Below are 20,007 nucleotides of genomic sequence, written 5' to 3'. Positions count from 1 at the left end.
GTTTTAAGCTATGAAAGCTTTAAAAAGACTATTAAAAGCTATTATCCTAAGCTATTGAGGCTTAAATACATTAAGACATTTGGGACACCCTGTATTTTCTAACAAGACTCTTAACAACAGAATTATAGTTAAATCACGAACTCTTTTTTTTTAATATGATATGGAAACAGTTTTTCAGTTTACTATATTTTGTAAGGGAAGATATAAGGGACTCTAGTTAATTAACTTTCCTAAGTTAAGTGTTAATGTTCTATGAGCAAAATCATTATAGTCATCAAAGAGGAATGTTTTACAAACCACAAAGTGTTTCTATAAATGTGGCCTATTATTATTAAATGAGTATAATATTTATCCAATTAAGGTTGAGGAGTTAAATGTTCTATTACTACCTAAACTGGCTATATAAATATTAAACAGAAACACTAAAAAGTTGTTGTCCCTAAAGATTAGAGTTTTCTAAAATACTTGAAATTAAAGTATGATTTCTTTCTGACTGCCCCCTTACATAACTAAATAATGAAAACTATTTAAAAAATAATTTTTAAAAGGTTTTACTTTACTTTGGGTTAATATGACTGAGAACATAAAGATAACCTGGTAATCCTTACAGAGAGTTGGACAGCTCTCAAAGGAAAAGCTTGTAGTGAAAGTCCTTCCTGCACAAGCTTTCTGAACAAAGGGCCCCTTTCACATTGCCTGAGTACTGGGATTTACATAGATATAATTGGCAGTGATTCTGATTATAGAAACAAGCTAGTTAATAACTAAGAGACTCTAGATTTTCCTGGGTAGCATATAAGGGAATTTGGAGGTAAACAAAATAATGTTGATTTCAAATTACAAAAGGAAAAAAATGTGTAAAAAATCTATTTGTATTTAATGTATTCTTTCTTTCTGTAAACTGTGCTCGCAAATATTTTATTACTGCAATAGTTGAAACAATTTTGGGAAAACAAACAAGATTTGTTGACCAATATAATAGTTAATACTACATATCTATCAGCTTCTCTGACTAGGACTTTAAAAAAATGTGGGGGGGGGCAAGAGAGGGTCTCTAGCAAATGAATTTGTCTTTAAAGTGGCTTTGGTTCGTGGTCACTCATTTCTCCTTATCTTTGGTTACCCGCCCTGTAGGCAGATCTATGAAGCAGAGGAGATATATTGGTTTTCAGGAGCTAGGCATGGTTTCTTTTCTAATAGGCTGATTGCCACTCTTGAATCTGTACTGGTGGTAGGGTGTTCTTTGGAAATTAATTTGAACTGAATAATGAATTAGAGGGGAGGAAACACTGAAGGCAGGGAGATGAATTAAGAAGTTATTGCAAAGTCCAAAGAAGAGGAAATACACGTGGTGGTACTGGAAGTAAAAAGTAGGGGAGGATGCAACACTTGTAACTGGCTTTTGGGGGAAGGAGAAAAAAACAACTGCTATACGTTGTACTAATTAATTTTGTATCTCACAGAGAGGTTCCTATATACAGATTAATTTAAATCAAAGATTTCAAATGCTCTAATGATATATATACATATACATACATACATACATACATACATACATACATACATACATACATACATATATATATATATATATATATATATATATATATATATATGTCAGGACCATAGAATTACTTTCTGCCACTAGCCCATGGATGATCCATTCTTAGATTCACATGTAATTGTCCTGCTAACTCTTGAGATATTCTAGCACAGATTTTCCTTCTCCTTTCCCTCTGGCCCCAATCATTGAGAGTATGATACCAAGAATATGGTCATGTTCTGTGTGTGTGTGTATGTATATTTTGACGCATACTCTCTCTGTTTACTCACATTCTCCTTACATTCACATGTAGATTTCACAACCTGCTTCTTGTCTTCTTGTAATTCCATAGGAAATAGGTGGTCATTCATTTACTGATGCTTCTTCTGCTCTCTATCCCTACTCCCTGCCCCTGCCCCTGCCCCCACCCACTGCCAATCATGTTCTATCATTAACATATGAAGTCTTCTAACTCTTCAACTTCAACAAATATCTATTGAGCTCCTACTACAGATTCTAAACAACTAAGTAGGCAATGGTCAGTTAATTCAATTCAATGTTTAGAAATAGCTACCTACTATGTGCAAGGCACTATGCTAGCTAGCACTGGGGATATGAAGCCTAAACCAGAATAATCTCTGGCCTCAAGAAGCCTGAATTGGACTGGTGGATACCAAAAATAAACCAACAAGTAAATACAAGGTAATTTGAGGAGCCAGAGCACTAACAATTAGGGAAATGGGACAGAAAAGGCTTAGCAGGAGGTGGTGACACCTGAGATAAGCTTTGAAGGAAGATAAGGATTCCTAAGATCTTGAATATCACTTATAAATGTTTCCCCTTCCTCCCTCTAATTTTTTTTAACCCTTCTATCTTTGCAGGTTAAAGAGTTTTTTCCCTGATCTAGACTTTTCTCAAAAATATTTGAATAAACTTCATGTTAAATAACAAAAATTGATTGCTTTTACACATGTTCTCATGATATCCCAATGAAACAGGAAGGGAACAAGAGTGATCTCTTTGCTTTTTGCAGAAAAAGAGACTTAAAACAGGGAGCAAGAAGGATTGATGTGCCTGACAACTACCCATAGTTCAATGGGTAATGAGGAACTGAAACCACAAGACTTTCTACTTTTGTTCCAAAGACTTTGTCCTAACCTATTTTATACTTCTGTATTCAAAATCTTGTGCTCTAAGCTTCTAAGGTACAGTCCAACATATCTCATCTTTACCAAGATAGAAGAGGAGCTGGCAAGAGTGCTAGAGCTAGACAGGGGGAAGTTGTGGGAGAATATATTTCAGTTCAATTATGGGAAATATTTGTGTCTAAATCAGGTTATAATAGTTTGCTAAAATGGGGATTTGAAAAAAGTAATTTGTATGGTCCTCAACGAGGTGGGTTAAGTTTTTTTTTTTTATCTCAGGATTCCACAAACAGTGGGATGAGTGGGCAGAGATGGGTTGCATTTTGCATCACTGGAGGTATGACCAGTCCATGATATCACAGATCCATTTGAGCATTAAAAATTTTCAAATCGATAAATCTGCCTAATGTTAGACAACTTGTTTTCTTTGGGGGCAAACCCAAAGTGTCTCTTCTTGGCATTAAACTTTTATTTTTGGCAGGCAACACATTCATTCATAAACCATGAACTCTCAGATCTGAATATTACCTCAGAGGCCATTTATTATAATACACACTGAAACAGGAACTTAGGGTTGGAAGGAGCATCAGTAACAATCTACTCCAGTAGTTCTTGACCTTGGGTTCACAGACACCAGAGGGGTCCATCGGTAGATTTCAGGGGAATAATGATAGAAACTTGGATGGGAAAAAGTTACATCTATATTTTCACTAACCTCTAAGTGAAATTTAGCATCCTTCAATTATTTTAAAATATTATTCTGAGAAGGGGTCCATAGATATCACCAGACTATTAAAGGGGTCCATAACAGAAAAAAAATTTCAAAAACCACTGATTGGTCCAATCTGCACAAGCTTACCTCATTTTATTGTGCTTCACTTTGCTACACTTCACAAATATTGTGTTTTTTACAAATTGAAGATTTGGGGCAAACTTGCATTGAGCAAGTCTATCGGTGCCATTTTTCCAATAGCATGTGCTCACTTTGTGTCTCTGTGTCACATTTTGATAATTCTTGGTAATATTTCATACTTTTTCATTATTACTATATCTGCTTGTGATTTGTAATTATTACTATATGTTTTATATGTATTACTATATCTGTTTGTGATTTGTAATCAGTGATCTTTGACGTTACTATTGCAATTGTTTTGGGGTACCACAAACCGTGCCCATATATGATGGCAAACCTAATTGATATATGTTGTGTGTGTTCTGACTGTTCTACCAACTGGCTGTTCCCCATCTTTCTCCCTCTCCTCAGGCCTGCCCATTCCCTGAGACACAAAAATATTGAAATTGGCTAATTAATAACCTACAATGGCCTCTAAATGTTCAAGTGAAAGGAAGAATCAATCAATGAATCAAATTTTTGCTACCTTACTTCAAGAAATTGCCACTGCCACCCCAACCTTCAGCAACTGACCACCCTGATTAGTCAGCAGCTATCAAACCGAGGCAAGGACCATCCACCAGCAAAAAAGATTATGACTTGCTGAAGGTTCAGATAATGGTTAGCATTTTTTTAATCAAGAAAGCATTTTTTAATTAAGGTATGTACACTACTTTTTTATATAATACTATTGCACACTTAATAGACTACAGTATAGTATAAATTTAACTTTTATATGCACTGGGAAATTAAAAAATTCATTTGACTCGCTTTATTGCAATATTTGCTTTATTGCAGTGGTCTAGAACTGAACCCACTATATCTCCAAGGTCTGCCTGTAGTCCATAAAATCCTTTTATGATATAGCTGCCAAGTGGTCATCCAGCCTTCACCTGAAGACCTCCAAGGAGGGGAGAACCCACTACCCCTTATGGCAATCTATTCCCATTTTGAATAGATCTAATTGTTACGACCTGTTTTTTCAAATACCAAGCTTCAATTTGCCTCTTTATGATTTCTAGTCATCTTTTCTAGGGCAGCCTTCTGGGGCCAAACATAATAAATCTAACACTTCTTCCACATTACTTCTTTACAGGCATTTAACAACAGCTCCAAGGTTTCTCCTATGTCTTTTCTTCTCTAGGTTAAACACTCTCAGTCTCTTCAACCAATCCATAGATGATACGGACTAAAGGCCCTTCACTATGTGGGTGGCTGTCCTCTAGACATTCTCCTTTTTAACAATGTTGTCCCTAACTTTGGGTAACTGGAACTGCATATAGTCTGAATAGGGGAGAGTGTGCAATTGAACTATCAGTTTCTTATTCTAGGAAGTTAATTTCAAATTAATTACACTTCATTTTATTAGACTGAGCCCAATGTTTTGGGCTGTCAAAATCTGTTCGGATTCTGACTCTGATTGGAGGGCTGGAGGGCAGAGCAAAGGACTCTTCCCAAAGCCTCTGTTTAGGAAGGGCTCTCAGGCTAGTCATCTCTTCATTTCCCATCTAGCTGTATGCCTTTTGGTTTGGACTCCATCATGCCCCCATATCGAGTACCTTTACTCTCTCTTCTTCACCTTTCAGCCTCTTTTTGTGTGTTGTCTTTCCTCATTAGACTGTAAGCTCCTTAAGGGCAGAGTCTATCTTTCTTTTTCATATTTGTATCTCCATTGCTTAGCTCAGTGCCGAGAACATAGTGGGTGCTTAACAACTGTTTATTGACTGACTGAAAATAACAAGAAGATAATAATAACTTACATTTATATAGCATTTTAAGGTCTAAAAAACTCTATCCCAAAAATTATCCTGTGATGTAGGTAATGCAAGTATTATGATTTCCATTTTACAGATGAGAAAACGGAGCCACTGAGAGGTTAAATGAATGATGCGTGGCACACAGTTCCTGATTCCAAGTCCAGAATTCCTTCTACTAGGCCATGTTGCCTCAATACCATCAATAAATCATCAGCCCATTTGACTTTTAGGTAGCTCTAATTCTTAGGAAGGAGCAAGTAGGAGGCACAATAGAGTACTGGGCCCTTGAGTCAGGAAGACCTGAGTTCAAATGTGACCTCAGACACTATCTGTGTGACCCTGGGCAAGTCACTTAACCCTGTTTGCCTCAGTTTCCTCATCTGTAAAATGAGCTGGAGAAGGAAATGGCAAACCACTCCAGTACTTGGTCAGTAAAACCCCAAAAGGGGTCACAAAGAGCCAGACACAACCGAAAACAACTAAACAACAACAATTCTTAAGAAAGCTTTACTTATCTGGAGTAGAAATCTGCCTCTCAGAAACTTCCACTTGTTACTTCAGGTCTGCTCTCCAGAGCTTTGCAGGACAAGTTGAATCCTATACTCAATCAATATTTATGGAGGACCTCCTAAGTATATCCTTTATTTGACTGGCAGTGTAGATTAATTAAAGACTTTAAGCAGGAGGATGACACAATCAGATCAGAGCTGTACTTTAAAAGGATTCATTTGGGTTGAAAAATGGATTTGGGAGCAGGGTAAAACTGAAGGCAGGGAGATAATTAGGAAACGATTATGATATTCCAAGCAAGAGGTAATATGGTCCTGAGTTAGGGTGATGGCTATGGGAACAACGAGAAAGGCAAAATTAATTACATATACATGGAAAAGGGCGGGGATTGAGGTGGGAAGAGAACTGGAGCATTCAAACAGGACTCCAAGATTTCATGACTGAAGAAGAGGAATAGCATAGAGAAAAATAGGGAATCCAAGAAGAAGGGCTAGTTTGGGAAGGGAAAATAGAAATTTTAGTTTTGAATGTATAGAATGTGAAAGGTTGGCAGGCCAGCTAATTGCACATATTTTAGGAGACACATTTACAGCAATATACCCAGTGTGAATATTAAGAAATGCATAACACATATACTAAGTGGTACTTCAGTAGATAAAAAAAAAATACACTGCCCAAAGCTTCAAACTCTTGAGTATGAATTTATGCATGGTTGGATAACAAGGCACAAAAACAGGCTTATATTGCCAATGACAACTACAAACAACCCCAAACACATGTTTTTTTTCATTTTTTGAGAAGTAACATGAGACATTTTTGAGAACCAAGCCTTTAAGAACAATGCAATATTAAAGCCAAACAGTTGCTCAGTATGTCACTGTGTCATAATCAGGACTGAGAGATCACATGATGGATGATGGAAGATGCTGTTTTGATGTAATGCACATACAGATTTATTAGAGGAAGTTTAAGAAGCTGAATATCCTGAGTTTTATGTTAAGATATCATTATAATTAAAATGTCATGTGTAAAATAACATTAGTAGGGTTTCCATTCCCCATCCCCAAATGACTGTACTAAAAAAAAAGAGTTGAGGGCAGCTAATTGGCTCAGTGGATAGAGCACTAGGTCTGGAGTCAGGGAGACCTGGGTTCAAATCCAGCTTCAGACACTTGTTACCTGTGTGACTCTGGGCAAGTCACTTAACCTCTCTGTTTGCCTTAATCTAGTAGGGAGGAAAACGGCAAAACACTGTACTATCCTTGTCAAGAAAACCTTACAGACATTAGGGTCCATGAGGTCATGAGTTGGACATGATAGAATGACTAAACAACACCACAACAACAAAGTTAATGTCTACTCAACAAATTCACTTATTTTGGTTACTTTGATGGGACCCATGGATGCCAGTTCTCTCTATTTTTCCTTGTCCTGTCTGATTCTTGTCCATACTTAGATGCTTCAATAGTTTGGTTCTGTGCATCCATACTTCTCCTAATGGTTTTGGTTAAGAAACAATAAATTAAGAAATTAAATTCTTTAATCTCACACATACGTGGTGCTATGCTGAATTCTGAACAGACCAAGTTGGACAGATCTGGTCTGTATCTTTTAAGTGTTTACATCCTAAAACATACTGATTGCTGAGACAAGCTTCTGAAGAAAATAGTGTGAAATATGATCAAGAACACAAGTACAAGCGTTAGCTTTTTGACATCTGAATTTGGAGGAAAGAAGAGAATGGGTGAAAATGTAGGAAGGATTGAAGGTGTGAAGTTAGGCAGATGAGAGATGAGAGATGAGACAATGGGTGGTCTTGATTTTATTCAGTAAAACAGGAAGCAAATTAAACTAGCAAGAAGAGTTGAGGAGCACATCAGCGGGGGCACCAAGAGGAAGAAGAAAGTTTGGAACAGGCACTGTCAGGAGCATGAAAGAGACTCAGTCAAAGATTGATGTCTAAGGTATGATCATCTCCATCCAAGTGGAGATGTAGGTCATGGAAGTTGAACCAGGGTATTGAAGGGGAAATCAGTGTGAATTTTGAAGTTACTAAGAACAAGTATAGGGTTTAGAATGGAAGGGAAGACTATGACTATAGTAAGTATTAAATTTCTTGAGAAATAAGGGGCAGTTATCTAGAAGTCCTTAATGGCCACAATAAGGATCTGGATATGCTGATAAAATACAGATGAAGAAAACTTTAAAGGAGAAGAAACTGCTAAATTATGAGTAGAGCAAAGATCTGGAAATGGCAATGAAGAGCAAAAAATAAATACGTTGACTCCTGCCGGCCCACTACAGTAGGGGAAAATGAGAGGAGCAGTCAGCTCTAGAGAGAATTGCAAGGGATGCAGTTGCCTCAGTTCCGCTCATCTGTAAAATAACAAGGTTAGTAAAGATGATTTCTAAAGTCTCTCATTTCTGCCAATTTATGAATTGAAAGAAAATGTGGTATAGCAAAAAGAATCATTGCACATGGAGTCCAGTGACCTGGGTTAGAAGCTCCAATTATTTAAATCACTCATTTGCTCTGAAATTCAATTTCTTTATCAACAAAATAGAAATAATCAATAGACATTAAGTGTCTAAAATGTGCTAGGCACTAGAGTTACAAATGCAAAGAATGAAATAATCCCTATTGTCAATGTGCTAACATTACATAATACCTATGGTAATGACCCCACAGGGTTGCTATGATGAACAAATGCAGTAACATATATAAAGAATTTAGTAAACCTTAAAGTACTATAGAAATGTCACCTATTATTATGAATACATGAATAAATTTGCTATGATGAAATTTGCACTGACATTTTCCTTGCAGAGAGAAATCTCAAGAAGCTTCCCTTTTATTTTTTAAGTGTTTAATCCTAAATCCTAAATAAAAATCATTGCTTTTGAAATTTTAAAGTCATTTGACTTAGGAATGAATATGATTGGCCTTTTTGTAGGTTAAAAAACCCTCATATTTGAGGTGGAAAAGGGGTGGGGTTTGGGGACATTTAGTGAAAAAAAAAATATATAACTTGTATGCTCCTGGTATAACCCTGGTATTCCTGCCCTGGTGTCCTAGGGCGCACATGTCCATACTAACATGAGAACAGCAGGGTCATGTTTTGCCACACACAAGTAAAGTCACATTCAGAAAACATTCTATTTTTTGAAAGAAAGGTAACCCTCTGTGATGCTTTGTTTTCTCACATGATGACTATGTTGCAAACATACATGTGATACAAGGAAGACACCTTGAGATTTTCAAGGCTTTCTCTGTAATTTGAGGTAATACAAACAACTTTTTCCCCCACTGGTCATGACCATTCCAAGCAAGCCTCTTTTTTTTTGAGCATTTGAGTGGTCTCACTCTCCATTTTCTATAAATCCCACTTATATTTATAGCATAGTGGAAGATGTACTTGGACAGAGGGTCGTATTTTAACTGTAAAGGAGAGGATACCGTCTGAATGTTCCCTATTTTGGCTTTAAATTTGATTCCCATGGCGTGTAAAGGCTTGAATGGTACTCCAGTGTTCTCCGAGAAGTTGGCAGAGGGTTTGGGGGGAGGGACAAGGTAGGTGATAGCACGGCAAAAACACTTGAAAAAAGGAAAGGTACTACAAAGAACTTGGTGTTTTATTATGTAACTGGGTTACATAATAAAATAACATTTTGAACTACAAATTCAAATGACTGTGCCTTCCAGAAACCTACCTTCATTAAATTTTTAAAAATTATTAAGCTATAAGGTATCAGATATTGGCATGTCTGAATATTTAATTGCATAATCATTCATAAAGCAACAAAAATTTAGGAGATCCTGCATAAGTTTCAGGCTTGTAGACTTTTCTAATATCAGCTGGAATGGCACTAAATAGCTTTTATGTGAACATTAGGACTTAAGAGTGCTTACCACCTTTTCCCTCAGTATATGGTAATTCATACATACCTTAGTGGAAAGGACTAGACGTCAGGAGACATGGATTTTACCACTGATTTTTATGTGATCTGGGAAAACCACTTCTCTTTGCTTCCCTTTCTCATCTACAAAATGAGATTAATAATACCTTCCCCTACTAAACTCATGGGATTAGTTTAAAAAATATAAACACTATGGAAACAAATGTAAAGCATTAGGCTCTTTGGACAAAATGTGCTTCAAAAACACAAGGTGAAAGTATTTTCATTGTTTACTGATGTTACCTTTATAAGTACTGAAACTCAACAGCTCAGTCACATAAGAACTGAGCAGATGTTTAATTATATTTTGAGATGAATAAATTTGGAGAATCATAGAAAGTTGCACATGAAAAGACAGCAGCTGGAGGTCTGAGTATGGTTCAATGTCCTTGATTTAATCTGGGTTCAAAAGCAAAGAGAAGAGCCCAGAGCCAGTATCTCCCACAGTGAAAAGACGATTGCTGAACATATGACCCCTGAACAACAGACCTCCCTCACTGGCCTCCAACAAGGTGGTTGGTGATACCAAAAACAAAAAAAAAAATGCTACTGGGTTTGATTGCCCTAGTTTATTTTCTTGTTAGAGCATATTTCTAACAATAAGAAGCTCCTGTGACTAATTGTATCCTTCTATGTATGTCTGTGCCTATTAAAAGTTTTCATTTTAATGAATAGTTTTAAAGAGTATAATTTGTAACCTATTTTTGTAGGTACCTTTGCACTAATATGACCTCAAGACTCAATTCTATTTTTCCATAGTTTTTTAAAAATTGTACTTTATATTTTATATCAATTTTTTAGCCTGAATCTTAGACTGACAACTTTCTAAAAATATTTATATTTTTCTTTTTGAGAAGCCTTTACTGACAAAACAGCATAAAACCAAATGATTGCTTTAGCATAGCTTTAACATACCACCCTACTCAGGACTGAAGGATCATGTGATAGAAGGCTCTCATTCAATTCAATGCACATAAAGATTTATTAGAGAAAACTTAATAAGATGAATATACTGAGTTAAACGTTAAAATGTTGCCTGTAAAGTGACATTAGTGCATTTCTTCCCACTTAGTACTAAAAAAAAATAGCAAAATTATCACTGTATTTCTCACATTCCCTTATTTTGGCTACTTTATTGAACCCATTGGTACAGGTACCTCTACTCTTTCTTGTCCTTCCTGATTCTTGACCACACTTCAACGCTTTAGTAATTGGAGCTGTGTGGATACTCTCTCCAATGCTGCAGGTCACCATTCACGCCTACTTATCCCATGTGATTCCTGTCCATGTTTTCCCACAAGTCTTCTACAGAGGGTACACCAAATGTCCTTGGGGCCTTCCTCTAGATCTCTTGCGCATGGACGTCAATTGAGAAGATCATTGATTCTTGCCTTTTTCAATTATTTCAAGCGCTGCCAACTGCTTCTCCAAATCATTGACTATGTGGTAATCCACACTAGGGAGTGGAAAAGGAGATCCACGTACATCTATGTCCAAAGGAGATTTATTAAAAGATATTCTTTCAGGCCTAGAGCCAAGAAGACCTGAGTTCAAATCTGGCCTCAGACACTCACCAGCTGTGTGACCCTGGGCAAGTCATTTAATCTCTGTTTGTCTCAGCTTTCTCATCTATAAAAAGGGATCTATAGAATAGGGATAACAATAGCACCAACTGCCTAGCTTTGTTGTGAGGATCAAATAAGATAATAACTATAAAGTGCCTGGCACATAGTAAGTGCTATATAAAGTTAGCTATCATTATTATTACTATTAATATTGTTAATTATTCAATTTCCCCATATGTAGAATGGAGATAATAATAAGCACCTACTTATTGTGAAGATCAAATGAGTTAATAATTGAATAGCACTTAGCACAGTACTTTACTTACAGTAAGCATTACATACATGTTAGCTAAGTTAGCCATTTTTTATAGCTAGCTAGAGATGGAAAAACCCCATCTCTGGGGTTTTTGGTATTAGAGATGCTCCCTCTTTTTGAGGTTCTAGGACGGCAAATGATGGGATGATTCGGGTGTTATCTGCTCCTCTGCTTCCGGATCTATCTTTGAGTATAGTATAGTAAATTTAAAATTGTACTTTATATTATAGTTTTGTGCTTTGAGTACAGTAATAGATGAGAGCACAAGAGTGGAATGTCCCCTGGCTGACACAAGTTTAGAAAATAAAGAGGAATATGAAGGATGCCAGGTGCTTTGGGGCTACTTGGGCTGATAAAGTTACTTAATCTATGAGGTTATTTTTCAGCAAAGAGGGAAAAACTTTCTCAATTGATTTTAGGGGTTAAAGCAAAAAGCAATAGACAACTAAAATTTATGGGATATATACTAATTATCAAGTAAGTGCCAGGAAAATGGCCTTGGGTTATTCTCTCAAATAAGGAATCAAAGTCCTCATAGATGTAATATTCTCCACACACACACACCCACTTTAGGATGTGGAACACTCACTCAGATTCCATAAGTAGGAGGAATAAACAAAACATACACACAGGCCTTACTTATTAATATAGCTATGTACAAATGTGTATATACATATATAGATACACTAGATCAAGCAATATTAATTCATATACTTTACTCAGAGAGAGGAAGAATAGCATTCTAGCACTTAGTACAATGCCTGACACATAGTAAGTACTTAAATAAAGGCTTACTGACTGACGAAATCTTACTTACTTGCACTTAACAAAATTCCCGGGAGTAAAATTGCATCCTTTCATGTAGCTATAATGAGAAAAGGGCATAGAATCACAAAGACCAGGCATTGCGGAAGTCACTACGAAGTTAAACTTTTGCATGCTCTGGCACTGTGGACTGTCCAGTGGTGATTTCTCAAGTTTGCTACAAGAGCAGATCATCTCCCTGATGATCTTAATACCTCCATCCTGAGCAAATGTTTGCTGGCAATATGCCACAGCCTATTCATGCTCCCGACAAGCCTCTCCATTGCCTCTGGGTACCTAAAACTTCAGTTCTTTGGAAACGATAATATTCCATGACTTTCAACCACAAAGCCTCATTAGATAGACAGTAACGCTAAGAAGATGGGCTGTTGTTTTGGTGTGGAGAAGTTTGGGGTCATTAAAAATATGGCATAATTTTCAAAAATAATTCAAAACTATTCCTCTCATGTTGATTCTGGGCCCAACTCATTGCCTCCCCACAGTGCCTGTACAATCAATCAAAAAGCATGTATTAAGCATCTACTATGTGAGAGGCTTTGTGCCAGGTGCTAGGGATACAAAGGCGAAAACAAAACCATCCCTGCTTCTTTTTTTCTGGTCATGCATGCCATTTTCCATGTTGGATCGTTTGAGATTCTGAATTGATGAAATTAATGGTTACCCATTAGTTAGAATGATATAACATTGCTAGGAAAAGACGAGTGTTAAAATATGGTCTTTTATAGCAGCAAGATTTGGAAGTCATTAAAAAAAGCTTCACGTTTTTGCAAATGTAATAGAGCCCAATCTCTTCCTCTTCCTCTTTAATTAATATAATGATACAGCTCATTGTTCATCACTAGTGTCTGTGCAAGATACACACACATACACACATACATACCCCAATGGACTAAATGTCCATCTAATTACATGTTTTACTTCAATTTGTTATTTTTTCAATATGATGTATAGGCTAGTATCCTTTGAAGGACCATGGATTTCATCAAGGAGCCTTTTATAGTTTGGGGGGACTTGATATAATTCATATGTGTAAGATCTGAATAAGGGTATTTAGAAAATCTCATCAGCATAGAGGATCCTTCTATTTGAACTCTGTACAGGACATCTTTCACTGATGAAAACCTCAATATTCATTCACACAACAAAATATTTAGTAAGAAGTTACAATGCATACGGCACTGTGCTAGGAGCTAGAGATGCCAAAAAAAATAAATGTAAAACAGTTCCTATCCTCAAAGAGCTTACATTCTACTGGGAGATACAACACATACTTAGCTAAGTCAATATAAGATATCTTGAAGGAGGGAAGAGCATAAACAACCAGGAAATCAGGAAAGGGTTCACCTTGGAAGTGGCATCTCATCTGAGACTTAAAGGGATCTAGAAATTCTAAGAGGCAGAGAGAGGGGAATGGGAATGAATGAATTTAGGGAATATCTAGTAGGCCAGTTTAGCTGGAACAAAGGGGACTATATAAAAGAAACCTGGAAAGGCAGGTGGGAGCCAAGTGAGTGTTGTGGTCAGACTTGCACTTTAAGATAATTTTTTTGCTGCTATTTGGAAGGTGGATTGGAAAGAAGACCCACGGAAAACAGGGAGACTAATTACCAGGTATTATAGTAGTGTGGGAAAGTGACCAGGCCCTGAAAAAAGATAGTTACTATAGATGTGTAAATAGGGAGGACAGTTGAGATAGACAGATTAGAGTAGGTTAGGAAAGGGAAGAGTCTTTGAGGCAGAAAACTTGGGTGACCGGGATACATTCAACATAATGCATAAACTGGGAAGAAGGCCAGACTTAGGGGGGTAGAAAATGAGTTCTATGTGAGACATAATGAGTTCCAGGTACTCATGGGATGTTCTGGTGGAGATACCCAGTAGACAGTGGGTGATGTGGGACTGGATGAAGAAATTAAGGCAATGAGTATAAATAACCCTTTCCAGGCATTTGATTGTAAAAGGGAGAAAAGATCTATAGATATGGGCAAGACATTATTCAGTTTATGGGCTGCATTTTTACTTATTTGCGAATTTTATATGGATTCATGGAGCCCTTACAATAACTTTGAGACACCCATGTAGTTCAGGGAGTATATGCCTCTCTGTGTCTGTTGATGTTATACCTAAAATGAATTTTTCAACAAAGCATCTATCATGGAATCTTGTATGATTTTATTATATGTATGGGAGACATCTTGTTTTAGCAAAGCCTTTAAAGATACATTTTGTTCTATTAAGTTAAATGCTTTTAAATTTTAGTTGTTTTAATTTTTTCAATTTTCCCCTTTGCTAAATTTCCTCTTTTAATCGTCTTCTCCAACATGAGAAAATATTTAATTGCCATCACACTGTCTATTAACCTTACAATTTTATCATAGTGGTTTTCCCTTGGGTATCTGTACACTGCAACTAACAGCTCTTCTTTGCTCCCCAGAAAAACCTTTCCGTTTTCCTAACCTATTAACTACTTAGCTGCTTCTCAATAGTCTGCCTTTATCTTTAAACACAGGCACACTCCAGTATTCTCTTCTAAAGTACTTCAGGCTCAAAACAGATGTTAATTAAAAATGCTGATAAGAACCCAAAACACCTGTTGTTTCACCCTTATTTTGCTCAACCCTGGTCTGCTAAATCCCTGCCTTTATTTCAATCATTCTCTATAGCTTTTCTTCCATTCCAGCTGTAGTCTTCTCACACTAGTGATCATTTAAACTTAACAGCAAAGGTACATTTTATTGAGCAAATATATCAGTGTGTATACACACCCAAGTCAGCTCAAAGACAGGAAACCTGGTGACTTGCAGCTGTGGTTAAGAATAAGCTTCTTTCTGACTGATAAACTGCAATTGTATGGGTGTGATATTTCAACAGTGAAAATGGAGGGAATGGAAACAATTTTTAAAAATAGTTAAATGTTTTCCCTCTAAGGGGAGGGAACTAATAAGCATTTATTATGCGCCTAGTATGTGACAGACACACCATACTAAGTACTTTACAAATACTGTCTCATTTGATCTTCACCATAACCCCATAAGATGGGTGCTATTATTATCCCCTTTTTGCAGTTTAGCTAACAGGCAGACAGAGGTCAAGAGACTTGTGCAGGGTCTCACAACCAGTGAGTGTCTAAGGCCGAGTTGGAACTTAGTTCTTTTTGACTCCAGGTCCTGTGCTCTATCCACTGCATCACCTAGTTGCTCTAACCCCAAAGTATAGCTCTTACAGGTTTCAGTACAATTCTTTCTAGTAGCAGAACAAATTGGAGAAAGAGCCAGAAAAGACTAGAATAGAATCCAATGTGGTCTTAACAAATTTGAGAAGTGGTAGAATATAATGGAAGAATAACTCTTGGTCTCCTTTTTAATATACTTCTAACCATGCCTTTAATATCTCACTTGATTTTTTAGCTTTAGTCCTGTGATGCTGACTCATGATCAGTTTATCCACTGTGATTCCTAAATCTTTTCCTACCATAGATGCAGAATCTAACATTAGTTTGTTTCCCTATTCAATGTGGTGTCTCCTGAAGTTATTCTTAATGGACTTTTTTCCTGACTGGACCCACTTCTCAGCATCATAGGACTCAAGCTAAAAAAGCAAGTGAGATATTAAAGGCATAGTTAGAAGTATATTGAAAAGGAGACCAAGAGTTATTCTACCTTGGTCAGAGCCTTTACTGGCAGTAATATTGGAATACTGTGTCCCTTTTTAGAATCCACAGCTAAAGAAGGATTTGGAGAAAGTTCAGAGGGGATGATCAGAAAGTTGGAGGTGTGACCTATGAGAGCAGTGCTCTATGCTGAAAACGTGGACAGACATTTAGGGCAAAAATGCCTTTGCTAGTAGCTTGTCTTTGTGCTACATAACTCTCCTAAAGCCTATTGGGTGGCGGACCTGTAGCTTCAAGACCACAGGTTCCCCACCCCCTGGCTAGGTGTTTCAGGTCCTTCAATCTGACAGAGAACTGAATAAAGTAGAAATAGTACTCTTAATGATGCCAGTGGGCTTTTCCAATCATTGCTTTCCTTGTCAAAAGAAGAAAGTTGACAAAAAATGAAAATGACAAATACTGGAAAGGCTGTGGGAAAACAGGCACATGACGGGGCAGCTAGGTGGTACAGTGGATAGAGCACTGGCCCTGAAGTCAGGAGGACATGAGTTCAAATCTGGACTCAGACCAAACACTTGACACTTACTAGCTGTGTGACTTTGGGCAAGTCACTTAACCCCAATTGCCTAAGGAAAAAAAAAAAAGAAAACAGGCACATGAAAGTACTGTTGACGGAGCCATGAACTTGTCTAGTCATTCTGGAAAGCAATTTGGTACTATATTCAAAAAGTCACCAAACTATGTACATCCTTTGATTGATCAATACCAATACTAAGCCTATACTCAGATCAAAATAAGGAGAAAAGGATCCATATGTACAAAAATATTCATTTCAGCTCTTTTCATCGGGGTGAAAAGCTAGAAACTAAGGGGGTACTCAGTGTCTTCAGAGAAACATGGGAAGATTATCTAACGTATCGCAAAGTGAGCAGAACCAGAAGAACAATTTGGTCAGTAAAAACATTGTAAAGTTAAACAACTTTGAAAGACTTAAAATTTCAGATCAACACAATGACCAACCATGATTTCAGAGGACAGATAAAGAAATACGCTACCCATCTGACAGGTAATGGATACAAGGTATATAATGAGACATACATTTTTGGACATGGCCAATGCAGGAATATGCTTTGTTATAAGGGTTTTGTTTTTTTCTTTTTTTCCCTCCACAGAGAGTGGGGAATATAAGAGGAAGAAAAAAAATGAATGCTTATTCTTTTTAAAAAGTAAAACAAAATAAAATTACATTTTTAAAAAGAGGAATATCAATTTAGTAGCTATATGGAAAAATGGTTTGGAGAGAGGAGAGACTGAAGGCATGAAGACCAATTAGGAAGCTATCAATTTGGGCCTAACCTACCTGCCCCTACTATACCACATGTATCCTATGCTATAGACAAACAGTATGATTTACCATTCCCTGAATATTCCAAATTATGTTGCCCTGTTATTCTATTTTCTCTGACTGGAATGAATTGTCCTATTTCTATATATACTTCCAGAGTACCTAAAGGCCTACAGAGGGTTTTATATATATTACATCATTTGATCTTCACAACAACCCTGTGGGCTAGATATCACAGGTTTTATTATTCCCTTTCACAAATATGGAAACTGGGGATCAGAAAGGTTAAACGATTTGCTCATAGTCATACAGTTAAGTCTCAGAGTTGGGATGTGGAATCTAGTCTCTCCTGCCTGCAAATCCAAGGTTCTTTATACTATTTCCCCTGTTCTCAAAGAATAGGTAGTTGGGGGGGGGGGGCGGAACCAAGATGGCAGGGGGAAAGCAGTAACTTGCTTGGGCTCTCCCCGCAAACCCCTCCAAATACCTACCAAAAAATGGCTCTAAACAAATTCTAAAGCAGCAGAACTCACAAAAAGACAGAGTGAAACAAATTTCCAGCCCAAGACAACCTGGATGGTTGATTGGAAAGGTATATTGCGCCGGGCGGGGAGGGGAGTGCAGCTCGATGTGGGCACGCAGGCCGCAGAGACCCTGGAGCAGGCCTGAGGGGACTGAATCACGAGCAGCTGTGGCGGTTTCCAGACTTCTCAACCCACGAATGCCAAAGACAACTCAGAAGGTCAGTGGGAAAAGTCTGTGACTGCAGTGAGAGAAGGAGCTAGGTCTCAGCCGCCCCCGGGGCCACAGCTGCCTCCTGAGCTTCCAGCCCACAGACTGAGGGGGAATCAAGTGGCTTATCAGAGGGGGATTGCAGGGATCTCTCTGCCAGTGCTGAGGCAGGAATCTCTTGCTTTACCAGTGCTTGGATCTGGGTCACAGTTCTGAGGGGCGGTCCTGGGGCAAGGAGGAATGCTGGTATGGTAAAGCTTGTTGTGGCGGTGGAGAAGAAACACCTCGCCCCTTATCATAGCACCTTGGAAGAATTGAAAATTTTCAGGTCCCTAGAAGTATCTCTGAAAACAACTGTACAAACCCCCAAAGCTTGGGACAGTACATTCTCCAAATTGGAAGCAGACTTTTACCTTAACAAAGAGTTTAAAACTCAAGTAATTGGCCAGGATCATGAGTAAGCAGCGCAAAAAGAGTCAGACTATATTATCTTACTTTGGTGACAAAGAAGATCAAAACATACAACCAGAAGAAGACAACAAAGCCAAAGCTCCTACATCCAAAGCCTCCGAGAAGAATATGAATCAGTCCCAGGCCTTGGAAGAGCTCAAAAGGGATTTTGAGAAGCAAGTAAGAGAAGTAGAGGAAAAACTGAGAGTTTTGTGAGAAAATCATGAAAAACAAGTCAACAGCTTGCTAAAGGAGACCCCCAAAAAATACTGAAGAAAATAACACCTTAAAAAATAGCCTAACCCAAATGATAAAAGAGGTCCCAAAAGCCAATGAGGACAAGAATGCCCTAAAAAGCAAAATTGACTGAATGGAAAAGGAAGTCCAAAAGCTTACTGAAGAAAATAATTCCTTAAAAATTAGAATAGAGCAATTGGAAGCTAGTGACTCTATGAGAAATCAAGACACTGTAAAACAAATCCAAAAGAATGAAAAATTAGAAAACAATGCAAAATATCTCATTGGAAAAACAACTGATCTGGAAAATAGATCCAGGAGAGAGAACTTAAAAATTATTGGACTATCTGAAGGCCATGATCAAAAAAAGAGCCTAGACATCATCTTTCAAGAAATTATCCAGGAAAACTGCCCTGATATTTTAGAACCAGAGGGCAAAATAAAAATTGAAAGAATCCACCGATCTCCTCCTGAAAGAGATCCCCAAAGGAAAACTCCTAGGAATATTGTAGCTAAATGCAAGAGTCCCCAGGTCAAGGAGAAAATATTACAAGCAGCCAGAAAGAAACAATTCAAGTATTGTGGAAACACAATCAGGATAACACAAAATTTAGCTGCTTCTACATTAAGGGACCGCAGGGCATGGAATATAATATTCCAGAGGGCAAAGGAGATAGGATTACAACCAAGAATCACTTACCCAGCAACACTGAGTATAATCCTTCAGGGGGGAAAATGGTCATTTAGTGAAATAGAGGACTTTCAAGCATTCTTGATGAAAAGACCAGAGCTGAACAGAAAATTTGATTTTCAAATACAAAACTCAAGTGGAACATGAAGAGGTAAACAGGAAAGAGAAAATCATAAGAGACTTACTATGGTTGAACTGTTTGCATTCCTGCATGGAAAGATGGTATTTGTAATTCATGAGACCTTTGTCAGTAGTAGAGTAGTTGGAGGGGAAAAATTATATGTACGTATATATAGATATAGATAGATAGATAGATAGATAGATAGATAGATAGATAGATAGATAGATAGATAGATAGATAGATAGATGGATGGATGGATGGATGGATAGATAGATAGATAGATAGATAGATAGATAGATAGATAGATAGAT

At 37.3% G+C, this 20,007-nt stretch overlaps 1 protein-coding gene across 1 annotated transcript in view; it reads right to left on the bottom strand.

The window, feature by feature from the left end:
* Positions 1 to 20,007, bottom strand: part of WDPCP (WD repeat containing planar cell polarity effector) — a 361,203-nt gene that overhangs the window by 122,609 nt on the left and 218,587 nt on the right. The window lies entirely within an intron of this gene.

The sequence above is a fragment of the Vombatus ursinus genome, unplaced genomic scaffold (assembly GCF_900497805.2).
Source record: "Vombatus ursinus unplaced genomic scaffold, bare-nosed wombat genome assembly UNPS02014778.1, whole genome shotgun sequence".
In the NCBI taxonomy this organism is placed as follows: domain Eukaryota; kingdom Metazoa; phylum Chordata; class Mammalia; order Diprotodontia; family Vombatidae; genus Vombatus; species Vombatus ursinus.
The sequence above is the reverse complement of the archived record's forward strand: the minus strand, read 5'-3'. Positions and strand labels throughout refer to the sequence as shown.